Source organism: Heterocephalus glaber, unplaced genomic scaffold (genome assembly GCF_053883595.1).
Source record: "Heterocephalus glaber isolate CG9 unplaced genomic scaffold, H.glaber_assembly_v1.0 deba00000281, whole genome shotgun sequence".
NCBI classification, from domain to species: domain Eukaryota; kingdom Metazoa; phylum Chordata; class Mammalia; order Rodentia; family Bathyergidae; genus Heterocephalus; species Heterocephalus glaber.
In genome coordinates this window covers 33,634,814-33,650,921 of record NW_028258139.1, presented here as the reverse complement: position 1 = coordinate 33,650,921, position 16,108 = coordinate 33,634,814, and the positions used below count along the sequence as shown (strand labels likewise).

The window sequence follows — 16,108 nt, the reverse complement described above, 5'->3', positions numbered from 1 at the left end:
AGGCTATTTAATATGTCTGGCTTCCTGGGTGAACAAAAGAGGCTGAAGTGGGTGATGCAGCAAACTATCCTTAGTAAAGCACTGTAGTGAGCTTAACGGCTGTAGTGAAGACCCAAAGGAGGTGACATATATACATTAAGGTAGGAATCTGCAACACAACATAAGGCAAATGGGCTGCTTAACAGACATATTATAACTGTTGATTTGAGAATACTAATCATCTAATGTAGCTTTTAATGACAAACTGACTTTCTATAAAATAATCTGTAACTACCTATGAAAACAATATTAATATTCAACTGATTTACAATTTTTGAAACAAGACATACACCATGATGCATTCATTTTATGGTAGTGCCTTTAACTTTTTATTAACCAAAAAAAATTAAATAAATAAAGTCTTTTTTCTGATGATAAAAACACTACTACAGGAAACTTGGCACATTTACTGTATACCAGAAAGTGTTCCAAGTACAATCAACAAGTCAGACAATGCTTCTTAACAGGTTTACATGAAACGAAATGAGATAAAGTCCTACTACATAGTTTCTGGTATTCAGGAGGCATTATTACTGTACCAAAGAATAACAATATGCTATTTAAAATGCTCTGTATATATTTACTCACTTAATTCTCACAATAATCCTAAAAAGTGCTGTTACTATCATCCCCATTATACACGGGTGGAAACTAGGGCACAGAGAGGCTAACCAACTTGACCAGTTATTCCAAACTAAACTAATCCAGCTCAGGAGCTAAGATTTGAATCTAGGCATCTGGCTCTATGTTCTAGCCCCAGAATCAAGCAGAACACTTGCTCCAAGTGATAACATTCTCATTTTATAGAAAAGGATACCAAGCTTCAGACAGGGCACAGCTATGTATCAGAATCAAATCTAAATTCAAACCCAGAAATGTGTGTGATTCAAAGGGATAGGTGGAATGAATGGCAAAGTAATGATATTATGTTTTCCTCAGACCACATCTAATGCTTTCATTTATGTATGAAAACATTATGCTTAGCATTTGGTGAATTCTCAAACAAAGTAACGTCCACCCCTACGATCTGTTTTAAGGAGGAAACAGCAAATTGGTTTTCATTATTTTCTACCTTCCAGGTCAATTACATGTATGCTCCAAATAAACTTTCATCTCTATACTGAAATCACCAACAAACTTTCTCTTCCTCAAAACTTCTTCAGTATAAGTAAGCAAAGACAGGTTTGAGTTAAAAGAAACCACACACTGGAGTACTCATTTTTTCACAAGCTAAGAATAAGCTTTCTGAATCCATTATTTGATTTAAAAATCAGACTCCCCTAAAACTTAAATCAATTACACCATTCACTTTCCCTTCTGGTCTATGATTGTAGGGTGTGGGGTACTTCCACATTTTTTGATGCTTATTGTTAAGCTTTTGTTTTTTTGTGGTGCAGGGTATCGAACTCAAGGCCTGGCATTCACTCTTCCACTGAGTTACAAGCCCAGCCGCAAGTTTTTAATAACAAGTATGTGATTATGGCTTTTCTACAGTACTATGGGTGTTTATGTACCAGTTATTATCTGTCTTCCCTAAAGACCAGAAGCTTGATGAAAGTAAGAATACTTCTTGACAATGCATACCCAGGGTCAGCAGGTGGCTGCATGAGCCGGCCATGAAGTATTTCTTGAGTAAACAAACGCATGAATAACGTTTGATGCCCAATAACACATCCTAACCCTTTTTACATCACTTTTACCACTAGTAATGATTTTTTGGGGAGCAAGGGTGAGCACTGGGGAATCAAACCCAGGGCCTTGCATATGCATAACCCCTACTACTACATAACAATTTTTGATGACAAAGATATTTGTTCTTTAACTGTATTTTTAGTCATTGAAATAAGACGCTGGAGACATTCAATACGAACAGAGTATAAATTTTAAATTTTCTATAATTTTTGTTTACATAGTTACTTTTCCCATTAATTTTGCTTTCCTGACATTTTGTTAATCTGATGAACTATGTCACAGCAAAATATTTTAGGCAAAAGTGTATGCAAAAAAAGAGACACATACACATATGTCTTAGACTTTATCATCCTAAAAGTGAGTCATCTTTGCCTCATTTTACAGGGAAACAAATTGTCTTTCCATTTGTCTAAGAAAGATTTCAATGGCACAAAACCTGTCATGTTTTCTGGTCAGTGACAGACATTAAAGTGTAAATAATAGTTAACATGCTAACCTACGCAAACACATGTAAAATAACATAAAAATAATTCAAAACTGTAAATACAAATATTGACTAAAATAAGATTAAAATGTGCAGTGAAGCTTCACATTAAAAAGTGGGAAAAGGAGCCAGGCGAGGTGGCTCACGCCTGTAATCCCAGCACTCAGGAGGCAGAGGCAGAGGCAGGAGGATTGCCTCCAGGTCGAGGCCAGCCTGAGCTACATAATGAGTTCAGGGCCAGCCTGAACTACAAAGTGAGACCCTGTCTCAGGGGAAAAAAAAAAAAAAAAGTGAGAAAAGGACTGAAGCAGCTTAATACTTAGAACCAGCACTGCTTTCCTTGAACAGGAAAAAAGAAGCTGAAAGGAAAATATGCAGAAATGCACTAAGAACAAGGAACCCTATTTTGCATGACTTAACTTTGCCCTTTGTCCTCCAAATGAAACTTTTTAAAATCAACAATTCTTTGTAAAGAAGTTTTATTCCTATTAATTTTTTTTCTATTTAATGAATGGTTAGGCTTTAAAATCCCCATTTGCAAACAATACAAATACAGACAACTGGTAGCAGGACAAATACACACATCCACATACAAACAACTTAGTGGGAAAAAACCCCTGAAACAATTTCACTTCTCAAAATGTATGAAATTTTCTTTTTCTACTGTGTAAGCCAAGGTATAGCTTAACAGAACTTGAAATCATGTGCAACAGCCCAGATCGAGAATAAATGAAGACAGATATTAAAGACACTTTAAAGACTTCAAAATAAAAGACGAATTCCGGTAAAATTTTTGAAAGTCCATATATTATTAAAACAACCATGTGTACATCCCCATGATTTTACCTTATTTCTCTCTGAAACCAGTCCTGTAATAAAACGTTCCAGGTATATATCTAACGTAGCCTAGTAACATTCTTTTCATTACCAGTACAGCTTATTTTCGTTGTCATTTTTCATTAACTGGTTTTTACCTGTAAAGAATACATGTACAGGGAAAGTGATCCCCTCACCAACCCCTGAGAGGCACAACCACCAGTGTAACTTGACATATTTCAATCCAAAATTGATATGTTATGTTTTATATACATGGAAGAATATTACAGTTTCATGGGTTCTGCATCCTATCTATCACAGATTAAAAATATTCAAGGAAAAAAATCCACTTGTACTGAACATTTACAGACATTTTCCTTGTTGCTATTCCTTAAACAACACAGTACAAATATTTACATTGTGTTAAATAGTACAGAAATTACTTAAAGTTTATGTGACGACACAAATATGCCATATGCAAATGATGGCTATTTTATATAAGGGACTTAAGCATCCACAGATTTTGGGGCCTTGGACTCAATTCTCCAAAAACACAAGGGATTACTGAAGACTAACAGTACTTTTTTGCACCCCCATATTTTAGACGCAGTACTCCATGATGAACTGTTTCAGAGCAGCATATACAACTATCTTTTACTCTTGACAGCTGCTCAAATATTCACTAAAGAACTATGATATAGTCAGTACACTATAGGCATTTACATTGTTTCTAACATTTCATAATGCTACAATGAACCTTGGACATAAATGCTCTGTATATGCCTGAATATAACCATATAATAAATTTCTTGAAGTGTACATGTATTTAAAATTTTAATGTAGGTCAGCAAATTATCCTCCAAAAATTCAACTAATTTATACAGTAAATGAGACTGCCTGCTTCCCTACAAAGTACCACTGACACAAGTCTACAGTATTTTAAAAACCCAGACCTAAAATCTGCATTAGCTATAAAACACATATCTAGCCTTTATTTAGTTCCTCCACATCTTCACTTTTCAAGGAATGTCAAATTACACCTCTTCCCATCTAACTTAGGCTCTTTATCAAAAATTAAATAAATTCATTTTTGCTAGATTAGATGTCAACTGGGAAGAAGGAAAAAAGAAAAGCAAGCCACAATGCAGAGTCTATCAATATATAAGTAGTTGGAGAAAAAAAATGTGTCAAATGATACTGCCTTGAAAAAAAACACTACTAAGCCACAAATCATACTGAAGATCTAATGGGCTTTGTCTGTTTTTAATACTAGAGACTGAACTCAGGGTCCTTCCACTGGGCCACATCCCCAGCCTTTGTTAAAATTTTTTATTTTAAACAGGATCTCCTTAACTCTCTAAATTGCCAAGGCTGGACTCTGGCTTCAGTCTTCCGAGGTTCTGGGATTACAGGCATGCAAGACCACACCCAGGTTTAATGGGTTCTTTAAATTGTAAACAACTATTTTTGCCAAAATTTAGTACTCTAAATATCCAGAAATCTTCAGGAAATATTTAGTACTCTAAATATCCAGAAATCTTCAGGAAATATTTGGATATACATGTTCTCGTAAATAAATTCCTGCTAGCTAGCTATATCTGTCATCCAACTTACTTTCTTATTTTCAAATTATTCATTTTTAAAGCATAAAATTCAAAAGTAATCAGTCCATCATTATTAAAAAAATCTAACGTGGGGCCAGGGATTTAGCTCAGTGGTTTCGCCGCTGCTGCGCAAGCACAAGGACCCAAGTTCGATCCCCGGTACCAAAAAAAAAAAAAAGAAGAAGAAGAAGAAAAATCTAAAGTACACCAAAGGGAAGACAGTACTACACCACCTTTTTTTTTTTTTAAACATAAAATATCAAATAGTCCAATCCCAATTTTTTATGTTTTTTCTGAGGCAGGGTCTCGCTAAGATGCTCAGGCTGGGTTGGAACTTGCGATCCTCTTGCCTCAGCCTGGTAAGTACCTGAGATTACAGGCATATGCCACCATGCCCAGCCTTAAGTTCTTAACATACATCCTGGATAGGATTCAGTGGATAACAATTAAAAATAAGAATTTTGACCAGAATCTCCAGAATAAAGACATGCTTCTAGATAAAGTGGAATACCCTAAAAGACTTAGATGACAAAGTTTAAGGATATATAAAACTGTAATCTCCTAAATTAAATTTAAAAAAAAACAACTGCAAAGGCTATCTTTTAAATTCCAAATATGAGGAAGGGTATGTACTGTTTTTAAATATTTTTAAATGTGTATTGCTTAAATAAACTTTTTCCAAGGCTAATATTATAAAAAGCCCTAATAAGCCTTTTTTTAGATTGTTATTAATATTTTAGGCATTCATTTATGCAAATATTCAGTGAGTGCTTATTAGGTAGCAAGCTTACACACTGGATATCGAATAGCAAATAAAATTAATCTACCTTCAAAAGTCTATAATCCTGGGCCAGGGATTTAGCTGAGTGGTGCTGCGCCTGCCTCACAAGCACAAGGTCCTGAGTTCCATCCCTGATACCAGGAAAAAAAAAATTGAAAAAAAAGTCTTAATCCTGATTAACTCAATCATGACTTTTGACTAAATTAACATTAAAATGCTTTCAATGCTTTCTTTTTCTTCTTCTCTAATTAATTACAATCTCTTTCTGTTCTTTCCTAATCTTCTAAATAAAATTTAAAATTCAACTTAGGACAGTAGACTCACTTTATACAGTATTTATTTATTTTTGGTACCAGGGATCGAACTCAGGCCCTTGTGTTTTATGGGGCAGGCAGCGGAACCACTGAGCTAAAACCCCGGCCCTTATAAAGTATTTAAATGCAAACTATTTCACCCAGATGTGTCCTATGTACAGAATAAGTACAGTCTTGTCCAAATATGCGTAACATACTCAGCAAAGTAAGAAGCAAAGGAGATGGCCTCTCTCTCACATGTCCAGTCTCTGCTGCACTCTTGCATTTGTTATCTCTACCCATTATACATCATAGCGTGAATTTATTGTCTTTCTAGTACTTCACAACAGACTGCATACTGAAGATTGATAAAATATTTTTAAGTCACATCCATCTCCCAAACTTGTCTGTGTTGCATATGATTTGCAAATAAAAGTAAAAATGAACACATGCATAATACAAATTACTTATTTCAATGTTTTTGTTTTTAAACAGGCTAAACCTACTACTACTACTAGTACTAGTGGTACAACATTTTCAATCTGGTTATCAACAAATTAACTGTCATCTGCTCCAAAGCTACAAGTATCTATTAACAAAAAAGAAACACACACACACACACACACACACACACACACACACACACGGAGACAGAGAAGAGAACTGGGAGTAAAAATTGATACTGTAGGTCTGGGGATGCGGTTCAGGGGCACAGTGCCTGCCTGACAAGCTCAAGGCCCTGAGTTCGATTCCAGGTACTGAAACTGCAGGTCTGGGGATGTGGTTCAGGGGCACAGTGCCTGCCTGCCAAGTTCAAGGCCCTGAGTTCGATTCCAGGTACCAAAAAAAAATTGAAATTGTAAGAAAAATCTTAAATCTAAAAGCATGGAGAATAGTGTGAATATAAAAACAACCCAAATATTCATGGAGTCCCATTGTAGTCACTGGCTCTCCTTCTCTGGTTTCTTGATGGTCCAGGCTCCTGATGTCAAGCTCCAATTAGTATAGTATCAAAATATCAGTTATCACTCTGTATTTCCAGACTAAACTACCCATATCTAACTTTTAATGACTTACCTAAAGGCAATTATTTCAATTACCAAAATAATTTTTCAAGCTCATAATTAAGAAATGTATTGTTTTAAATTGTCTATCCAGCAAGAGCTAGGCTAAAAAATGCAAAACGGAGCAACCCTTTTCCATTGTCCTGATCCTGACAATACCAGACAGGATAGTTAGGGGTTGTCACAGAGAGAATCTCAAGAGCATGACTATGACCTTCCAAAGTTCTCAGCGCAAGGACCCGAGTTCAATCCCTGGTACCAAAAAAAAAACAAAAAACAAAAAGAACCCCAAAATTCTCAAAGTGAACATAGACAGGATTTCTTCACTACCCTCACATATACTGATCTCAGCCAGATGTAGTGGCATGTAACTGTAGTTCTAGCCACCTGGGAGGCAGAGGTGAGCAAGTTAACTTCGGCCCAGCAGTTAAAAGACCAGCTTTGGCATTACTGTGAAATCCTATCTCAAAACAAATAAAACAAAACAAAGAAATACTGATCTCAAACCAGGCATGGTGGTGCATGTTGGCCTTGCAAGTTCAAGGCCAACCGGAGCAAGTTAGCAAGACACTGTCTCAAATAAAAAATGTTTTAGTGCCAGGCATAGTGGTGCACACCTGTGATCCCAGCACTTAGGAGGCTGAAGCAGGAGGATCAGGGCAAGTTCAAGGCCAGCCTGGGCTACATATTGAGTGTTCAAGGCCAGCTTGAACTACATAGTGAAACTCTGTCTCCAAAACAAAAAAATCTTTAGACAGGTCTGAGGATGTAGCTCAGTATTCCCTGGGTTTAATCTTTGGTACTGTGGGTGAGAAAAGAAAAAATATATCACTCTCATATAAATGAAGTACCTCTGCGGTCATTATGAGGCTATCTTGATACTAGAAATGTTACAATTACTTAGAACTTTCTCCATAAATTTCAGATACCTAGTTACTACCAAATCTCTAACAAAGACTAACACAATATGTGTATAACAGGTAACACACTATGCGTTATGGAATCAAATTTGACCCATACTTATATCTTTCAAATCCTCTGATAGCAATTTCTTATTAAAGTATTTTGAAAAATATACCAATTCTCTTCCTCTTCAAGAATATATACGCCAATTTTCCCTAGTGAAATAAATCCTATTACTGGGAGGCTAAAGACACAGTAACTAATAGCTTGCAAAATATTAAAAAGTGTAACTTCACTGCCAAACATAATTTTGTACTTAAGTTTGCTTTTATGTGCTTGAGGAACCCGCCCCCACATACAAATTTCACAATTTCCAGTAAAATGATCATACTGAATTTAAGATATTTGCATACCTTATTTTTTCAGCACTCTAGCATGCGTGGAAAGCTAATTCAAGTAGAATCACTATATAGTACCCAGGTATTAGGATCTTCTGAAGTCTGTTGTCAATCCTTAAAGACTTAAATAACCATAAGATTTTCTATTTTAAAAAATCAAATCAGAAAAACATACTTTTAGGGGCTGGGGATTTAGCTCAGTGGTTTGGCCGCCTGCTGTGCAAGTGCAAGGACCCGAGTTCAATCCCCGGTACCAAAAAACAAAAAAAAAAGAAAAAGAAAAGAAAAACATACTTTTAGAAATCTGCTTCTCAAAAGATCATGTTCTTAAGCTAAAAGCTTTCAAAAACATTTTGTCTATATTAAGAACATAAACAATATCAATTTGACTTTAACACGGCATCAAAATAAGATTCCAGGGCCAGGGATTTAGCTCAGTGGTTCTGCCGCCTGCTTTGCAAGCGCAAGGTCCCGAGTTCCATCCCCAATACCAAAAAAAAAAAAAAAAAAATTAAGACGCCTTCCTTCAACAAATAATGTTTGAGGGAGACACAATGTGTCCTCTGTGAAGAGTAGAGAGATACCAACACAGGATGTAAGTAAGGGGACCATGGCAATTTCTATTTCCTTTTTGTCTTCTCCCAGTCTTCCAGCAGACACTCTCCACACTTCCAGTAGCTATGCCTCTACTTGACCACATGACACCCACCTTAAGGACAAAGATATCTTTAGCATACAACCCCCCCAAAGCTATCTTATTTAGATTTGAAGGGAAGAACTCAGAATTCATGCATATTTCTAAGTCTTTCACAATAATTTTTTAAAGAGTTTCCTGTTGGTTGGGATTTAACATGCAAAATTCAGAGTGTGGGCCAATCAAGAAATAATCATGCCTCTGACATTTGTAATCTACGCAACTTTCTAATTTCCTGGAATTAATCCCTGTATTTCTTCTACCTCAGTTTCTAAAAACCATGTGACACTGGAATGTATTCACTTCACCAATAGCAGTAGTGGTCGTTAAGACAAATAGCTACAGAACACACCTACAGTCTTTTTTGGGGGGGCTACTGGGGATCTAACGCAGGACCTTGCACTTGTGAGGCAGGCGGCGGAACGACTGAGCTAAATCCCTGGCCCTACAATCTCTTTAATATTATAAATGTGATGCATGTACTTGGAGTCTTTTAAAAATTCAAAGGTTACAAAAGCACAAGATGAACAACATGTCTTTTTGTTATGTTCCTGCATCAAAATGGCAAAACACTATCACACAGCTATGTACTGACTGTCCAAAGAAGACATGAACACCAGCCCTTTGTTTTCTTCTATCGCCTGATGTACATTATTTTACATTTTAAAGGTTTATAACATATTCTATTCCAGAACTATAATTGAGCCCATCTTACATACCAGCTTACTACGTTGATTCTTAAAACTTAAACTAAGTGCATTTATAATGCAATTAAGTAAACACTAGTCACTGCAGTGAAATGTAATTTCCTATCATTTACTCATTACTAGTTGAAGAATCATTTCATGTGCTTCTTGCTAATAAAACTAAATTTCCTTCCAGCTCTCACTTGTTTTTGAAGGCCCAAGACTGCCAGTGTGGATTTTCACTGTTTCCTCACACACTCCACCATCCAAAAAAGATCTTAAATTACTTTTTTCACTATAGTATCTAAAGTACCTGCACTGTAGTATCTGCACTGTAGTATCTCAAATACCTTTTTCATGGGGTGTATGAGTGTAAAAAAAAAATGATTTGTCCTCACAAAGCAGTGTGGTTGGGCAGAGAAGATTTAGATACAACTTATGTTTTTTTCTTGAAAGGTAAAGGCACTGCCTCACTATCTTTAAGCATGTAGTATGACTGCTAAGAACTCAGTTATTTAATTTTCCATATTTTGTTCCTTTTGCTTGTCAGAAAGTTTTAAAAATTTTCTCTTATACCTTTGAGCTCTGAAATTTTACCAGATGTGAATCTTTTTCCATTCATCCTAGATAGGCACTTTTGATCTGAATTTCATTATTTTTATCCAGCTCCAGAAATTTGCTTCAGGCCGGGGATTTAGCTCAGTGGTTCCGCTGCCTGCCTTGCAAGTGCAAGGTCCCGAGTTCGACCCCCAGTACCAAAAAAAGGAAATTTTATTATTTTCTCCTTCCCATAGTTTCTGATCTGTGCTTGTAGAACTCATATTTATGGACATGCACTGTGATGTATTTTCCACAAATTTTTATCAGTTTTTCTAGATTTTTTTTGCTTCATGTATGTAGATAATTTCTCCTCTTAATTCCAAATCAATAACTCAGGCTTGATTCATGCTGAGTTGCTATTTAGCCCATCCATTAAATTTATTTTTGGTAATTTTTAAACCTTTTGTGGCCCCCTCCCTTTCAGTGCAGCTATGATTACTCAATGCAATGTGCTCTCAAATCTTAATTTTCAATTATGTTTTTCTTTGATGTTTTCCTCAAATTCTATCTGAAGTCAGTCATTCTTTTACCCACCTCAATCTACTTCCATTCCTTTGATTCTCCTTAATTATTTGATTAAAATTTTCAGAAAAAAAAAAACTTCTGCTATGGTAGCGTGGTCAGTAGGGCCTTAGTAATTTAAAAGGTGTATGACTCTTAACATTCTAGGCCCCCTCCTAAGGAAATGAACGAGTTCTCTTATCAAGCAAGCTGTTCTTATAGGCTGCACATAATACAAAACAAAGTTGTTCACACATGGAAAACAAAAAGCTGCAATACCAAGACTGTGCTCTTCATGAACTGACATAAAAGTAGCGATGTGATAAGAGTAAAGAACTTTCTCATATGAAAAGATCTCCCACATACAAAGGGAGATACACAAGTTAAAGCAATTTTAAAAACAAGTTAAAAAAAAAAAGTTTCAGACACTACTGTATTTATTATAATGCTCTCTCTCTTTTTTAATTTTGGTACCGGAGATCAAACTCAGAACCTTGCGCTTTTCAAGGCAGGTGCAGCTATCCCTGGCCCTATAATGCTCTCATTTATGCAAAACAAAAATGTGGTTACATAAATATGTACTGTATGTACATGTGTCTGAAAATGTACAGAAAAAGGCATAGAATTTACAATAAACTTAAACTTTAAACTTTATACTTGTGATATAAAGGGGAGATTTTTTTTCAAATCTTATTCTGTATCATCTGCTACTGTTTTGTATTTCTTTAGTCTATGTATTTATTATATGATTTAATAAAACAAAAAGATAATGTAACAGTCCTTTAAGATTCCTCCAACATAGAATAAACACAAAATATTACTCACAGAGTAATATAACTTTAGATTTGGTTTATATTTCCCCAAAATAAGTTCTTCTATTTTGGCATTTCCTGAACAGAAACTATATGTTTTAAATCATTCCCAGTTTATCTGAAGTATGTAAAATAAACAAAAAAAAAAAAACCTAAAAGAACACTGGAATAATAGTGCAAGAGAACTATAGAACATTCCAAGTTTGTAGGTCCTTTACCCTATACGAAGATGCTCAAATCCAAAGACAGCCTAGTAAGACTAGTAACATATGAACTAGTAAAAAAACTATACAGGTGTCAGTGCTGCTCTTTTTGTCTTTTTTTTTTTTTTTTTTGGTACCGGGGATTGAACTCGGGTCCTTGCACTTGCACAGCAGGCAGCGAAACCACTGAGCTAAATCCCCAGTCCTAGTGCTGCTCTTTTCTTCTTCTTCTTCACTGAAGTACTTTTACTTCTATACTAGAAATTTATAAAGAAAAGGAAGAAAGTAAGGAAGTCATGCCTATCTGCAGTCTTAGAAATAGGAAGAAAAAATGTTTCAAAAGACTACTGTCTCTCTGGGCAGGGTGTAATCCCAGCACTTGGGAGGCTCAGGCAGGAGGATCAGGCTAGTTTGGAGGTCTACATAGTGAGTTCAAGGCCAGTCTGAACCACATAGTGAGACCCTGTCTCAAAAAAAAAAAAAAAGACCACTGTTTCAATTAAATAAAAAACATATTAAATTAGTTTGTAACCCACAAAATCCCACACAGATGTTATCTACTTATCAAACATAGGCAACTGCTTAGTACAACTACTTTTAGTATATGGGCATTCAGCTAATAAAAATGCAGTACATTATATACGTAAAGATGAATACACTGAGCAGATAAAATCCAATCTATTATTCTTTTGTGCAAATATATGAAATAAAAGTAATACTTCTTCCTAAATATGTAAAAATGTTTCTTTAAAAGGAGAAAAAGTCGTATTGTAACAGAAAATTGGTAAAAACCAAGCCATCAAATAAAATAGTCTTGAGATAACAGATAAAAATTTTTCAAAAATTACAAGGGCCGGGGATTTAGCTCAGTGGTGCTGCCACCTGCTTCACAAGCGCAAGGTCCCGAGTTCAATCCCCGGAACCAAAAAAAAGGTAGCACTTCAAAAATTGGGAAACAGACTATGAAATTGCTACATCAATCAATTAACTATTTGGAAACATAAAATTATGTTCCCATCTCCTTCCAAGAGCCCATATGAATACAAACACTATATGATTTCACTTCTATGAATTATTTAAGGTAAAAGAATTCACAGAAACAGAAAATAGAATAGTGAGTGTCGGAGGTTAGGAGGAAGGAGAAATGGAGTTATTATTCCCTGGATATACAGTACACTTATGGTCTTACAAGATGAAAAAGTTCTGGAGATATGTTGCACAACAATGTGAATATACTTAACATTCTTGAATTGTTCACTTAGAACCGCTTAAGATGGCAAATTTTATGTTTTGTTATTTACCACAATTTTTTAAAATTTCAGTTATTATAAGAGGTATGCATTAAAGTACTTGTTACTTTTAAAAATTACTAAATTAAAATATCAAATAAAGCACCTGATCAAACTGCTTCCTAGAACTTCAGTGGCACATGTAGTTAAAATTGTAACATATAAGATTAAAAGGAAAAGGCATACGTATAAAACAGAAATCTTTACAAGACTGATACAAGGAAAGAATAGTTTCTCCCAGCAAATTTGAAACTCTAAAACATGAAATAGGTAATCTTCACAGAAAATATAAATTAAAATGTTAATGAAATCAAATCCAACACTGAATTAAATTAATACTATACTATACAGTATCAATTATTCCAAACACAGTTCACTATTAGGTAATAAATAGATGGGTAGGGTAGGGAGAGAAATGATCATTTAAGAGACACCAAAAATACATTTCATAAAATTTAGTACATTATTTCTGACAAAGCTTAGTGAGCTAAAATAAATATAATAAACTGATAAAAGACATTTACATTATTCTCACAATGGTGCAATATTACCATTAAAATAAGGAAAAGACAAAGGTAGGCTCTACTACTACTGAGCAATTTGGTAGCATTCAAAACTTGTACAAGAGAAGAAAAACAGTGTAACTACTGAAAACTACATAATAATTTAGTAGAGAAAATATGAGTTTAGTCAGAAAATTCAACAGAGTAAACTGACTTAAGAGAATTCAGTTTAGTGGTCATAGATTTGATCAAAATATCAAAGTCTTATACTCCAACAATAGCTACTTAGAACATGTAGAAAAGATATAATCACTAAACCAATAAGAACTATAAAATAGTGCTCACTTCGGCAGCACATATACTAAAAGAACTACAAAATAATCTCTAAAAAAAACTCCACAGTAAGTACACAAAACCTGTTATCAAAACTACAAAATTTTGTTAAAGACAGAACAGCCTGTTTCAGGATAAGAATACTCAGTATTATACATCTACCTCCCCCAATTAATCCAAATTTCAAGGTGTATCTACCAAAATATAAATGAGAATATTCTATGGACATTTACAACAGATTATAAAGTATATCTAACAAGTTAAATGTGTAATATGCAAAATTCCTGATAAAAAAAATCAATGAATTGCCTTCTAAGACATAAAAGCATATTAATGTATTATGTTGAATCATGTATTTGATAATTTTTCTTACTAAAAACAGCAATCACAAGGCCAGGGATTTAACTCAATGGTTCCACCGCCTTGCAAGCGCAAGGTCCAGAGTTCGATCCCAACAGCAATTACAAGATTCACTATGGAATTCAGCTAATGGATGTCAACACAGTAACAAGCCAGTGACTCAGGAATCTGCAATGTTAAATACTCAAATTTCCATCTCACCCATACACAGAACCCTTTTCTTAGTGCTAAGAAACGGACAATAGGACCACACTAAAGTATTTAATACTAATAAATCTTGGACAAATCTTCTATTTCTTACTGCAGCTCCACTTACCAAGCTACAGGTAAAAAACTTAGAGGACAAGTAAAAGGGTAAGTTTCCTCTAACAACCCTTACAGGAAAAGGATACCTACACTAAAACTATGAGCCAGTGGAAATACACCCTAGGAAGTAAAAAGACCCCATGCTAAAAAGTCTGCATGTTCTAGAACAGAAAGATCTGTCTGACAAGACAATGTAAGAACTCAAGAGGACACAGAATCAACTGTAATAACAGAAGTAGCTGTGTTTTACAACCAAATTAGAAATTCGGGTTTTATCATTCTAAGATCAGTGGGAGATTAAGTAATGATCTACATTTCAGAAAGGTAAGCTTAATTACATGAAGAAGAAAGGAGGTATGTGAGACAAGAGTAAGAGGCCACTCACCATGAAATCCAAGGTAAGATAACAGCCAGTGCTAGAGAAACAGAAGGTATACTTTTATTTGGTTGTTAAATTCTTTTATTGGTACATTTTAGGTATACAACACAATTACATTTCTCATTGGGAACTGTACCTTTACATAATGCATCTTGGTTCTTATTTTTTCCTCATTCCTAGCCCTCCCTTCACCCCTTCCACCCTTCCCTATTTACAAAGACTTTATTTCCGTTTTTTCCATTTCTCATCATTTTTCCTTTCCCTTCTTTCCTTTCCCCTGCCCCTCCCACTACCCCTACCCCTTTGGACCTTTTCTTCCTATTTTGCATTATCGATTATTCATTCTCATCATTGGTACATTTTAGGTACACAATATAATGACATTCATCATTGGAAATTTGCACCTTTACATATTCTCTCTTGGTTCTTATTTTTCACCCTTGCCCAACCCTCCCTTCAACCACCCTATTCCTCCCTATTTACAAAGATTTTGTTCCTATTTTTCCATTTTCTCATATTAATCCCATTCCAGAAGGTATACTTTGGAGGTAAATGTTTCCTTTCTCATTCTCCTAACATACCTTTTTAGCAACAAAAATGCTTCCTAAGGGAAACCATCCCATGAAGCTCAGGAAGGGATTCTAGTTCATCTCCTACACAAGGTAGAAAAACATGATGTAGTCCCGAACAAAATACACTTTTCTTTAACAGTGGCTGGTTTAAGAATTCATACATATCTCCAGGTTGTGACACACTCCTATAATCCCAGCACTCTGGGGGGCTGAGGCAGGAGGATTACAAATTCAAGCTTAGCCTAGGCAACTTAGGGAGAAAGTATCTCAAAACAAAAAATAAAAAGGGCAAGGGATGAAGTTCAGTGGACACATGACCCAAGTGAGGCCACCAAGATTATTTCAAGAAAGAGGAAGTGATCTTTTGTATTGTTAGCCATAAGGACAATATAACCCTAGAATTATGTAAGACATTAATTATCCCCTCATATCCACACTCTTTCCTCTTATAAAAGACCACTTCCCCAGAATTTTATAATAAAATTCTTTCCTACAATAAAAAGGATGGCACATCACATGTGCACCAAGATTACAGCTCTGAGAAAAGTAATTACAGATACTCAGAATACTGGTGTGTGTTTATTATTTATTTTTGCTCGGCTGGGGACTGAACCCAGGGCCTTTTGTATGCCAGGCCAAGTGCTCTGTCAATGAGCTATCCCTCTGTCACTTGTACTGGTTATTTAAACATCAACCAGAAAAACAGAATGAGCTACAAGTTAGTTTGCAAGCTGAGACAGACATGAAACCCGTGCTAAGAGAAGCTCTCTCAACAGCAAATCTCAACCTGGAAGAG

At 35.2% G+C, this 16,108-nt stretch overlaps 1 protein-coding gene across 6 annotated transcripts in view; it reads right to left on the bottom strand.

The window, feature by feature from the left end:
* The window catches only part of Ankrd17 (ankyrin repeat domain 17), a 177,527-nt gene that overhangs the window by 149,284 nt on the left and 12,135 nt on the right, over positions 1 to 16,108 (bottom strand). The window lies entirely within an intron of this gene.